The sequence below is a fragment of the Malaclemys terrapin genome, chromosome 5 (genome assembly GCF_027887155.1).
Source record: "Malaclemys terrapin pileata isolate rMalTer1 chromosome 5, rMalTer1.hap1, whole genome shotgun sequence".
Lineage (NCBI taxonomy): Eukaryota > Metazoa > Chordata > Testudines > Emydidae > Malaclemys > Malaclemys terrapin.
Window position 1 is genome coordinate 11,602,031 of NC_071509.1, and position 13,106 is coordinate 11,615,136.

The window sequence follows — 13,106 nt, forward strand, 5'->3', positions numbered from 1 at the left end:
TCCAGCATTAAACTACCTCATGCTTAAAAGAGAACATAGGAAGGCAGACAAAACCTCATGTTGCAGATCTTAAACCAGTCTCTAACTACTAAAGATCAGGCTGAGACCTTCAGGCAGATTATCCCACATCTACCTACTCTGTGGGTTTCTTGCACTTTCCTCTGAGGCATCCAGGCTGGCCAGGGTTGGAGAGAGGACACTGAACTAGACGGGCCTTGGGTCTGACCCAGTATGAACATAAGAACATAAGAATGGCCATACTGGGTCAGACCAAAGGTCCATCCAGCCCAGTATCCTGTCTACTGACAGTGGCCAATGCCAGGTGCCCCAGAGGGAGTGAACCTAACAGGTAATGATCAAGTAATCTCTCTCCTGCCATCCATCTCCACCCTCTGACAAACAGGCTAGGGACACCATTCCTTACCCATCCTGGCTAATAGCCATTAATGGACTTAACCTCCATGAATTTATCTAATTCTCTTTTAAACTCTGTTATATTTTATAGGAAATTCCTATGTTCCAAAAGTAGTGAAATAACAATAAACTCCTGAAGTCAAAAGTTTTATAATAATTCTTAGATTGCATGAAGGTGACCAGATTTAATACTCCAGTAGTGAAATTCAAGTTTGGGGAGTACTTTATTCTAGTGTCCAGACCATGTTTTTGCATTTTCGTTTTTTTGTGCATTCTGAATTTCGAGACCCTAAATTCAAAGAAACTGCCTCATGACAGCTTGTCATTGTTGAGCACTTTGAAATGTTTCCTGATTCACAAAACAGTGATACCATTTTGACTGAATTTCATTTTTTTTGGTAATGATGAATTCACACAAATATTTTGTGATGGAACATAATTAACTTGGTGATGCATATGGTACGTCTGTATTAGCAGTATGCTTTGGTGGTAGACCGCTTCTCCTTCCTGAGCTGAGACACAAAGATATTCTTGTACTCTCGGAGCATACTCACTTAAATTCTTATGTATTCCCTCATGAGAATTAGTTTTCAAATGTTGGACAATTATAGACATTAACAGCTTATAAAGCAAACACACAGCTCTTTTCTTCATTCACCTTTTGTTTTCTTTATGTTTCTCATTTATTTTCCACAATGTTTCCATAAGACCCTCCTTTATAATGATGATATAGATAAGAGCAGAGAGAGAAGGAGATTGGACACTGCATCTAGAATCTGTGAAACTGATGCTGCCTTATTTCTTTCCATCTGGACATGCCAATTATGCATGGTATGGGTGGCATTACCTGCAATCCATGGGATCCATGACAGGTAACGTCTTAGAGCAGTTCATGAACAGTGAGTATGTCATGCGCTATGTTCCAGGAATATGGAATTGTATATGGAATGACATGTACATTGAAACTGCCTTCATGAGATATGGTACATGTGATCCAGAACTTCTTGACACCAATGGGCAGAGATCACAGGATTTACAAGGGATCCCGTGGGTCAGATATATGCATATTAGTTCACCAAAGAGTGGCAGGTAAGGTCTCTACCAAGAGCCATTAGCCCACTCATCATCATAATTATTGTGAAATCTATGCAAGGAAAATAATTAAGTTATTATCTATATTGAAAATTTTGTTCTTATGGTCTTGAAGGGAAGGCAGGTCACCAGAAGATGACATGTCTCAGACAAGAACCTTTCAGGCAGGAGATAAAAAAAAAGCATTTATTTCCCTATCTGGTCACATGCACACATGCATATTGTGAATTGTCCACTTCATAATGTAGGCCATTTTGCATACTGAGCCAGATGCTGACTGAGAAATCTACAAGAAAGACGTATACAGGAAAAAACCAGCCCTCAGGGGGTATTCTGCTTAACAATCAGGACAATGGATTGTTCTGATGTATCTCAGGGTGCAAACAGACCCCTGGGATGTTTCACCAAGGAGGTAAGCTGGTGGCGGGACTTGTCTCATGAATGGAAGATCACAGCCATGCCTGGCTGTAAAATGTTGGAAGGACTTAGGGTTAGTGTTGCGCTACAAGACATGAAAGTATTGTGACAAAGCTCTGTCCTTGTCGCCGTGGGTCCTTCGTTTCCTGACGGATTCCGCTAGCCTCAGAGGCTCACTGTGACCCTCCCCTTAACCTTTCTCTCTCTAGAGACAAGGGTCGCAGTCTACTGATCCATTTTCATCATAAGCCACTGAGGGAGGTGAGGAGAAGCAACCCTCTCTTGCACAGTTTCTGTTGTCTTCCAGTCTCAGTGATTAATCAGGGGACAAAGGGGGGGAGCCCGTGCCCGCCCTCTACTCCGGGGTCCAGCCCAGGGACCCTAATAGTATCAGCTATGGTAGCTGACCTTTTAGGAACAGGACATGTACAATTCCCTGGACTACTTCCCCACAGCAGCCCCCACTTCCTCAAGCTCCACTTCACCCTTACCTCAGGGCCTCCTTCCTTGTGCCTAGTATGGTGTATACAGCTCAGTTTCTCCAACAGCGCAACTTCTGACAGCTCCTGACATGCGTGCCCACCTGATTAACTGGGAAGCATTTTAACGAGTTTCAGCCAGCCCCTGATTGGCTTCAGGTGTCCCAATCAACCTAGTAATCTCCACTGCCTTCTGGAAATATCTTAATTGGCCCCAGGTGTCTTAATTGACCTGGAGCAGCTGCCATTTACTTATCCTGGTACCAGGGATTTGTTTAACCTGGGGCTAATATATCTATCTCCCATTACTTTTCTATAGCCATCTGGCCTTGCCCCGTCACAGTATCTAGTTAAGTAAGCCTGGGCTCTAGAATGAGGGTTATGATTTTATTTGATATGTAACCATTTGTTTCCAGTACTTCTACTTGCTATTACTTGTAACTCTTTACTTTGTTAAATAAACTTATATTTGTTTATACTATAAACATAACTAAGTGCTGTGTGTGGAGTGAAGCAGTGATCTGAGGTGAAACTGGTGAGCTGGGGTGTATTGCTTCTTGGGAATCAGTGAATACTGTGAGTGTCCAGTGGACCAGGGACTGGATACTCCATGGAGATGCTCAGAGGGTTCAGGAGTTGGTGAGCATCTATCACTAACCTGTAGAGACAGAGTGGGGCCTGTGTAGGCTGAGATGGAAGTGTTTGTGCTGTCCGTCCTTGTGGAGTCAGGGACCCACAGCAAGCATAGACAAGGCTCCATCACACTAAGGGAAGATGGTAGTGAAGTGCCTCACAACCCTGGACACCATGGGGAAGTGTCACACAACGACCATAGTTGCATCATTGAAAGTACCCTGAAACCAGAGTTGCTCAGGACTTGGGCTCTTAGCCTCCACATGTGCAACTTGCTAGTGGAAGACATTGCAGCAAACATAAATTACATCAATGAGGCACAAATACAAGAAATCCACAAAGAACAAGTCAAGAATTGCTGCTGATGCAAGGGACAGAGAAGCTATTAGTAAGAACCTAGAGCTGTGCATTGAACTCTTAGACCCCCCTGAGCACCCAAAGGCAGAAATAAACATTAATGCATGGTAGAGTGGAACCACCATCCATCCGTGTAGACAACACACTTATAATTGGAATTTTCCAAATGCAAGGATTTGAACGTAGTTGAGACACAGGATTCTGTGACACAACACCAAAGGTAGTAGAGACACTGGCAGTGACAAAATAAATGTAGAGATTAGTTCAACAAAGTTATTTGACACTGACCTTATCTATTTAAGAGTGATGGGCCAACAAGCAATGTTCACAAAAGCTTGACATCAAGAATATTTTGTCACATTAGTTGGCTCCTGGACCAATGTCAATGTTCACTGACTCTGGTGACAGGAGGAATGTCAAAGCTAAGGGCTGGTCTTCACTAGGGGGAGATCGATGCTGCTGCAATTGATGCAGTAATGGTCGATTTAGTGGGTATAGGGAAGAACCTCTAAATCAATGGCAAAATGCTCTCCGGTCGACCCCGGTACTCCACCTCTCCGAGAAGAGTAAGGGAAGTCGACCAGAGAGCGTCTCCTGTCAATGCTGTGCAGTGAAGACACTGGGGTAAGTCAACCTAAGCTACGTCAACTTCAGCTATGTCATTCATGTAGCTGGAGTAGCATAACTTAGGTCGACTTACCCTGGTAGTGAAGACAAGCCCTAAGTCGAACCAGAAGAGTCAGCTTCAGACAGCAGTGTCACCTAGACATTCTTCACAAGAAGTCACCGGCATAGCCATTGATGTGTCCACAGTTCTTCGGGTAGTACACTGACTAGCAAGTGATATCATCAAGGAACTTGTGATAAGTTTCAGAGTCTACATTGAACACAAGCTAGCAGCAGGTGATGTATACATGTATTGGACAGATACAAAGACTTCCACACAAAGAGTGTTGCAAGCTCTAGCAGAGCTACACCAAAGCTCTGGGGGGAGGAATAGCTCAGTGATTTGAGTATTGGCCTACTAAACCTAGGGTTGTGAGCTCAATCCTTGAGGGGGCCACTTAGGGATCTGGAGCAAAATCAGTACTTGGTCCTGCTAGTGAAGGCAGGGGGCTGGACTTGATGACCTTTCAAGGTCCCTTCCAGTTCTAGGAGATGGGATATCTCCATAAATTTAATTTAATTTATCTCCTTTCTACCAACAACTGAATTCTTTATAGAAAAATGAAAAACCAGCACATCTTCAGGCATGTGTGTAGGAAAAGTGCTTTGTATCCAGATGCACCACCACTTGATCCATGGCAGTATGAATGGATATGCAAAGGCAGTTCCAAGTCTCTGTTTCCCAAAACTGTACCAGACAATGTCACTTTTGCTTTTCCAGATATTTTGAAGTTAATCAAGTGATGTACCTTGTAAATCTAAGCAATGTGGATGTGACGGTGCCAAACTGCCAAGTACCATATTCTGTGCATGCCCAGGAGGTGTTGTGTGTTGCAATGACCTGACAAAATCAGCTTTAGTGTTTGCAGCTGAAAATTATGATGGCAGGTAAGTGACCTGCATTATTGATATTAGGACACTCGGCTGTAGTTTGAATGAGAAAGAACACTAGTAATCATTTCTAATGGTTCCAAAATGAAGTGTTTGGTTAACATTATTATTGTAACATTGTTGAATATTTATATATAATTTGTTGAATATTTTTCACATTAAAAAGAGTGCCATGGATTCAAATGAAAACTGAGGTCCATGCTATACCCCCAGTCTCCCTCCTCAGGTACCCTTATTATTCCAATACATATTGTTATTGATTGATATAGCAAATGTTAAAGACATGCATTTCATGTATTAGAACTATTCTCTGTTGATTTTGTATGCCCCAGATCATGCACACTCTGACTGATAATGGAGGCAGGGTGCGAGGAAATGTCGATATTTCAAAATGCTAAAGAGGAATAGAGTATCATAAGGGAGATTCTTAAAATATATGGTCTTGACCTACAGAATTCACCAAAAAAAGTTTGTATGGAATGTTGCAGGGTGTGCTGAAACAGGAGCTGAGTCAACACCCTGTCACTCTAATACCCATTAGTGTATATTAAATGGGACCTAACTGGCAGTTGACACAAAGGGTTTCAATTTACTGAATAGAGCTACATCTGAAGAGCTGATTGAAGGGGAAGCAAACCCACCATGTGAGAGTAGAGATACAGGGTGTTGAATGAGCTTCTGACTGAGTGCACCCTGTTACATGGACCTTCAAGCAAGGTTTACCAGAGTGGCTGCTGGACTATAAAGCCATAGGCCCAGATTTCCGAGTACACTGTGGTTTCTTTTTGCAGTACAGAGTATCAGTGAATCTAACTCACTTTTTGTCTTCTGACATTATTAACCTCTTTCCTGTGGTCCCTGTTCCTTCTCCAGTGCTCTGCCTTTCTAATATCACATTTTCCCTCTTTCTCTATGCTATTTGTAAATGAAATATTAATGTCAGAGGATTTCTCCATTTTGTGAAGGTTTTATTGTTCATAATTCAAATTAATAAGCTGTGAAAGAGAGGCTGGGGAGACAAGAGAGAGAAAGAAAGTTTGAAGAAGAGGGTTTAAAGAAAACGGTAGCAATTTATTATTTTACTTTAGGCATTAGGGGCCTGATTTGCCTCTCGCTTACACTAGTTACACCTGATTTATACGTGGGCACAGGGTGAATTTTATAGTTTATTTTAAACATTGAAGAAAATCTTATGCACTCTGTGATCCTTGTTTACACATGCTCATAGTGTGAGGCAGACACGTAGACACCAAGAGATTTTATAGAGGTATATTCTCCCTTGAAGCATACCTTCCATGATGAACGGTGTAGTATTCTCAAGGAAGCAGGGAGCCTCAGGTTCCAATGAAATTTTATTTAAAAAATGAATAAACAACATGATAGATGGAAGCGTCTCTCTCTCCAGGGGTATGTCTACACTAAAAACTTGCTGATGCAAGTTACATTGGCGTAAAGCCGCCACAGTTAGTATATCGCTTGTGCACATATATACGTGGGTCCTTGTGCCGGCACTGCACATTCTCACCCAGAATGCCTGTTTTGATGCACAGTGAGGGACACCATGGCTAGGTATCCCAGTGTGCAACTGGATGTGTATCCCATCCAGCACACGGCGTTTTGGGAAGTTTTGACAATATGTGGTGGAGCAGCAACAAGGCATGCTGGGGTGACTGGGACTGTGGGATCATGTTCCCATTGTGCAGCTTACTCCACCCCATTATGCCATCTCTAGCCCATAATTTCTGCACCTATTTTGAAAAACCCACATGGGACTTGTCACTGTCCTCCACCTCTGATAGAAGCATGAAGCCTGCACAGTCCTGCACTGTTGTCATGAGTGTTGCAAGCACAGGACACCCAACCATCTGATGTGTGCAAGCTGCAAGAAGAGCACAAGGAACTTGACAGTTTCCTGGAGGGATGATTGCTATGGGACATGGTGGAACCAATTCAAGGTTGTTGGTGGCATTCACAGAGCAGCTGCAAATGGTGGAGTGGCACTTGTTGGCCAGAGAAACGAGCATTGCCTGGTGGGATCACATCATAATACAGGCTTGGGATGATGAGCAGTGGCTGCAGAACTTTTGAATGCACAAGGCCACATACCTGAATCTGTGTACCAGGCTCACCCCAGCCCTCCAGCACAGGGATACCAAAATGACAGCTTCACTGACACTGGAGAAGTGAGTGTTGATCACACTGTGGAACCATGCAATGCTGGATTGCTACCGGTCAGTGTTAGAACAAAGGCCAAATACTCGCCTATTATTTCAGCTGTTCCCCATGGCCATAAACTCCCTTTCCCATATATGAACATATAGCAAGACAATCAATCAAAGAGGCTCAACAAATGTATCCTATTTACGGCCCCAACAGATGTATTCTATATACCCCTAAAAGGGAATTTAAAAATTCCATAGGTCAGCAGAATGTATGCACGTTAAGTCATTTGTTACTGGGTATAAAAAGGCTTGCTCTACGCTTGTAAGGTGTGCTCCTCCCTCTGGCATGAGTCGAGGGGGACACCCGCTCAGCTGACTGATCAATAAAGAACTTGAAGCCGTCTTCTAGACTCCCGTGCCTCCTTGGGGTAATTGGGCAGCTCCAGGGGGAAACGAGCCCATTTGGCTAACAAATGGCGACCCAGATGGGACTTCTCTCCCTGTAGAGGGCACTGACCGACGGCCGAGGGCGATTCCGAGGAGTGGCCACCTCGAGCTGTTGCTTTGCTCGGGCCTCGGATCGTCACAATCGGCCGGGGCGGCTGTGTCCTCTCTAAAGAGAACTCTGAAGGACACAGAAGCAAGACGGCTTCAGAAGAAGGGGAAGTCTGACTGCCGGACGCGGCCACTTCAGGCGGTAAGTGCGTTTACCTCCTGGGTTTGAGGAATAACGCCCCCGAGGTGTGGGTTGGACAGTGGAAATCCCCTAGGCAGCCTGTATACGGGAAGGTATGTTAACATTATTGTAGCTTTGTAAATGTCTTGTTGTTGTGTTTTTGGTTAAAGGGTAAGCAAATAACGGCCAATGAGTAACGTAACTAACTCCACAAGTCCATGGGCCATTTTTAACAATTATTGGGACTTGGAGCAACCTCAGGGATTACTCTTGTTTATAGGAAGGGTAATCTTGTTTCTCCTCTTAATGGTGTGTTGGAAACCGAGATTGTAACTGATTAAAGGATCTGTGTGAAAGATGAATGAGTGCTGCTGACAGGTCTGAGGCTTAAGCTGACTTCAGCCGCCCCAAGACTCCTGCGAGGGGAAACCCGGTGACCAGGATATCTTGATTGCAAGGGGGGTCAGCCGAACCTCGTGGCCCAGCGGATATCTGAGTTAAAACTAGATCCCTAAAAACCCCTTGATATCTTTGTCTTGAACAAACCCCTGGGTAGAACATAATGGGGTCCGGACAAAGCACCTTCTCCAGTACGCCCCTGGGGTGTATGCTGGAAAACTGGAAGGCGTTTAGACGCCAGGCTGATTATGGAACTGTATTATGTAAAGACAATCTTGTAAGATTTTGTACTCTTGAGTGGACAACCTTCGGGGTGGAATGGCCCGAGGGGGGAACACTCAAGCCAGAGATTGTACAAGCAGTGCATAGCATTGTGACCCGGGATGGGCATTGGGACCAATATCCCTATATAGATATATGGCAGGACCTCGTAGCCAATCCTCCCCCATGGTTACAGAAGTGTAAAATACAAACTATTAAAACCTTAATGGCCCGTGCCCCTGTTAGAAAATCCTGTCCCCCTGTTAAGAAATCCTGTCCTCCGACTGTGATTCCTTCTGCCCCTGATCCTATGCCCCCTCCCCCTTTGTATCCTGGCCTCCCGGCTCCGGTACCCTCAATTGAAATCCCCCCCCCCCACATCTCTGAGGATAATGCCTCAGCTGAAAGGGGTGAGCCAAGCAACCAGGATTTTTCCAAACGGGAGCCCCCTCCGATCTCTCTGAGCTCCCCGGTGTCTAACCACACCAGGAGCAAGGGTGGCCCGGTACTCCAAGGGCCCCTGCAACAGAATTATTTGTGTCCACTGCGGGAAACTGTAGCCCCTGAGGGTAATCTCACTATGGTATATGTTCCCTTTACTACTAGTGAGCTATATAATTGGAAGGGGCTTCGGGCAAGAATATAGAGGAACTTTTAGAAATAGCCATGAAGGTTTATGATCGGAGGGATGATGAGGAGCGAAAGAAAGGGGCCCGTGTTTTGGCCATGGCCCTGAGAGAAGGATATGCAGAAAGGGGGGACAAGGTTAAGGAGAAGCCAGGGCCACCTGGGAGGGGACGGGACCCCCGCCTGGGTCGAAACCAGTGCGCTATCTGTAGGGAAGAGGGGCACTGGAAGAATGAATGCCCCCGGCGACAGGCCATGGGAAAGGAACGTAAAAACAAAACCCCGTCCCTTCCCATCCTTTACAACAACACGGGACGTTCAGGGGAGGGATCTTCCCCATAGGGAAGCCGAGGGACCCAGCGGCCCCTCCTGGCTGCGCAAGCTGCCAGTCTGGATCCCACGGTAAAAATTAATGTGGAGGGCCGCCCAATTGAAGCCCTTATTGACACTGGGGCCACTCTTAGTTTGCTCCCCCTTAGTAAGGCTCCCCGAGGTAGAGCTCGGGAATGTGCCATGGTACAGGGGATAGAGGGACAAACTACAGCTTTGGAAAAAACTTTGCCCCTCCTAGTAAAGGTAGGGGACCGCCAAATTTCCCACCAATTTGTTTGCAGCCCCTCTTGCCCCATCGCGCTGCTCGGACGAGATATTCTTACTAAACTCCAGGCAGAAATCTCGTTTGATAAAGGGACTATGGAAGTTAGAATCCCTAAGCAGCAGTCCTCAAATTACCAGATGGCCCTGATAACCGCTGGAAATCACTTCCCGGAGTGCCGGGGGAGGAATGAAGAAAGCCAGCTGTCAGGGGTTAACCTTGAGGTTTGGGCAGAGGAGGGAGGCGTCGCTCGAGCCCGGAATGCTACACCAGTGCATATTTCCCTTAAGGAGGGAAGCAGCCCAGTCCGAATTCGACAATACCCCCTTAAGTTAACCACTCGGATCGGGTTAAAACCCCTGATTCAAAAGTTCTTGCAGTGCGGGTGGTTAAAGGAAGACATGTCCCCATACAATACTCCAATAATGGGGGTGCCTAAGCCTAATGGGCAGTATCGGTTGGTCCAGGATCTAAGACAAATTAACAAGTTAATAGCAGAGACTGTTTGCCTTTGAGTGGGAGGTCCCAGATACCCACTACAAAGCTCAATACCTTTGGACCGTTGTCCCACAAGGACTTACCTGTGCACCCGAGATTTTTGGCAGCCAGTTAAAAAGGGACCTGGCCCCATACCTGGCTAACCACCCTTCATGTAACATAGTTCAGTACTGCGATGATCTGCTCTTGAGTACTGAACAGAGACAGTCTGCAAGGAGCAAACTGTAAAGCTCCTTAATTACCTTGGGGCACAGGGGTATAAGGTTTCAAAGGAAAAAGCACAATTGGTTAGGCGACAGGTCACTTTTCTTGGGTATCATTTGTGCCGGGGAAGTCGTAGTCTAGGTAAAGAAAGAATCCAGGTGATACTCAATAACCCTCGACCTCAAAACCCCCGGGAGTTGAGGGCTTTCCTGGGGTTAACTGGATTTTGTCGACTCTGGATCCCTGACTACGGGGGAAGAGCCAAACCACTGTATGAATCCTTAACTAAAGAGGGTCTGCTTCATTGGACATGGACCAAAGAGATGGAAAAAGCATTTCGAGAGCTAAAAGGAGCCTTGGTTCAGCCTCCCGCTCTAGCCCTCCCCGACCCTCGGAGGCCGTTCACTCTATATGTTCATGAGAGGGGAGGGGTGGCTGCTGGAGTTCTATGCCAAAGGTCAGGACCAACCTGGCGACCCATTGGATACTACTCAAAGGTGTTGGACCCTGTCGCCAAGGGGTGGCCTGCCTGTTTACGGGCCGTTGCAGCGACCGCTCTCCTCGTACAGGAGGCTGAAAAGTTGACCCTGGGGGGGGACACTGAGGTTGTGGTCCCCCACGGGGTGCCTCAAATACTGGGGACAGGCGCTGGGGAAAAGCATTTAAATCCCAGTTGACATACCAGATATGAGGTAGGGCTCTTGCTAGCCCCTAACCTAACCTTTAGGACAGTTAGCTCCATAAACCCAGCTACCCTGCTGCCTGATCCTGAGGTTTCCCATGAGACTAGCCCCACTCATGACTGTATTGAAGTCTTGCAACAGGTGTCCCAGGCACTCAGTATACAATGGAAGTTGCATACACCCTGGAGGCCGCAAAGCTCGGGTCAGGTGGAAAGAGTGAATAGAACTCTCAAGGATACCCTCACTAAACTATGCACAGAGTCTAGTTTAAAGTGGCTTGATGCGTTACCACTCGCCCTTAACTTTATTCGAAGGGCCCCACGTAAGGGTCTTAAGCTTTCACCATTTGAACTGGTCTTTGGGTTCCCTCCCCGAATACTTATCCCAGGATTCCGGGAGGATGTAACCTGGGAAGTGGGAAATGACTTACTATGGAAACAGGTTTCCGGGTTGCAATCTGTTTTGTTACAGCTGCATCGACGCGGCGCCATTCCAGGCTCTCCCCTTGGACCAGACCGTGCATCCGTTCTGGATCGGTGACCAGGTCCTTGTCAAGAAGTGGAAACGCGACCCCCTTACGCCAAGGTGGGACGGTCCACACACCGTTTCGCTCATCAGCCAGGCCGCAGTTAAAATTCTCGGGAGCGACAAATGGACACATCACACCCGGGTAAAGCGGTTTCTGAATCCTGACCAGGGAACCAATCCCACGGAAGAGGACACCGGCCCTCTGCCCGCCCCGGCCCCGGAAGTCCGGGGTGGCACGGGCGAAGACACCGTCTGGGAGTATCAAGGACTCGATGGGCTAAAAGGACTGTTTAGGAAAAAGCAATAATGAACTAATTGTTGATATTTCTGTTCATAGGTGTCTATCACGGCTATGGTTGGAAGAATAGGTTTATACAACTGGGAGAAATAATAGCGAGTTCCTTCAATCTTAGTAGCTGCTGGGTTTGTGGAGGTCCAGGGGATTGGAATGAATGGCCTTGGGTAGCCCAGCCAGTGCAAGCTAAATGGTGGATCAGTAATTTAAGTATAGTCCACAAAGGAACAGAAGTTTGGGATGAGGATAGTAGCCCTTGGTGACTCTATTCCTCTGAGATGGGGATCCTTTGTCTAAACCGAACAAAACAAGAAGGGGTATATGTGGGCAAAAGCCGATGTGACTGGACCCTATCTCTAGGATTTGACTGCTATGATCACCCTAGTTGCCATACGTATGACTGTTCTAAATATCAGGGACGATGGAACCAAACCCACGTAAAACTCACTAATCATAGCTGGGTACAATGCTCCTACCAACAGCATACTGGCGAAGGCTGTAAGGCAGTTGGACAAGATGGGTTCTTTGATGCCCTCTTTCTAAGTTGCCAGCGAGATAATACCAACAGTAAGGATCACGTGGTACGCTGGTATCAGTGGGCATGGCAACATTCTAATGGAACGCGGGTAACCCATTTTAATCATTTTTGGTCTACTACCAATAGCCCTAAATTTGGTTGTAATTGCGCTTGGAAGGAAGGGGCTGGGGCCTGGAAATGTGACTATTGTAATCCTGACGGTACATCTATTGTATTAGGGGGACCCCTGGAGATGGGTAACTCTTTGTATTACGAAGAACCGGGCCCCGAGGACTACCCCAAAGCCTGGGATGGCCCTTTTGCGAATGGACAATGGGCCCTAAAAGGCCATTACTGGATATGTGGGCAATATGCTTATCGAAGATTGCCTCCAAATTGGTCAGGAATTTGTTATGATGGGTACATTAGGCACTTATTCTTTCTACTACCCCAAATCCAGGGAAATAAATTAGGAATTAAGGTATATGACGACTTGATTAGGAAGAGGCGGTCCGTTGATTCCGCATTAACTGCTGGAAGCTCCCAAAAGTGGGGGGCTCAAGAGTGGCTCCCTGTGTAGTTGCATTAGTCCGACGAATGGCTAATCAAATTGTACGCCAACGCATGATGGCACTATATCAACCGGTTAAAGTTGAGGATTGGGGGCCATAGGGCTCTCAAAATGCTTTTAAGGGGGGAGAACCTTGTTAGA